We start from the raw sequence: 569 nt of genomic DNA, 5'->3' as shown, positions 1-569 counted from the left end.
CTTTTACTTCTGATTCTATAACCGCCATAGCTGAGCTTCTTAACACGAGTTCGAAAACTGCTAGCCAGTGCTAATTTAACTTGAAATTGACATTGACAGTAGATACTCAACGTTCTTGAAGTTGATGGATGGTTCCAAAGCAGAGGGATTTTTCCGCAGGTCACCACTACTTAATGCTAACTAATATACCTAATGGAAATTGCTAATCAGAAAGAGAATACTTTAATCTGCAGATAGTAGAAATTGCTAATTCTTTCAAAATTTGGTATTTGGGTCCTTTTCAAATGATTTTAGCCCACCTCTAAGATTGATCAGCTGGCTAATAGCTGGATGTTGTTGGACTATATTAGCTAAGAGTCAACCAAAGTCCTAATGCTGGAAATATGGACCTCATTATGAACTTCATTACTTACATTATTGTGTGATCAACAACCAAGTATAATCCCACAAGTGGGATCTGGGGAGGGTAGTGTGTACGCAGACCTTACCCCTACCTTGGGGATAGAGAGGCTAGAGAGGTTGTTTTCGATAGACCATTGGTACAAGAAGATAAAATGCGATAATAGAAT

The sequence above is a fragment of the Nicotiana attenuata genome, unplaced genomic scaffold, assembly GCF_001879085.1.
Source record: "Nicotiana attenuata strain UT unplaced genomic scaffold, NIATTr2, whole genome shotgun sequence".
Classification (NCBI taxonomy): Eukaryota; Viridiplantae; Streptophyta; class Magnoliopsida; order Solanales; family Solanaceae; genus Nicotiana; species Nicotiana attenuata.
Note: the sequence above shows the minus strand (reverse complement) of the source record.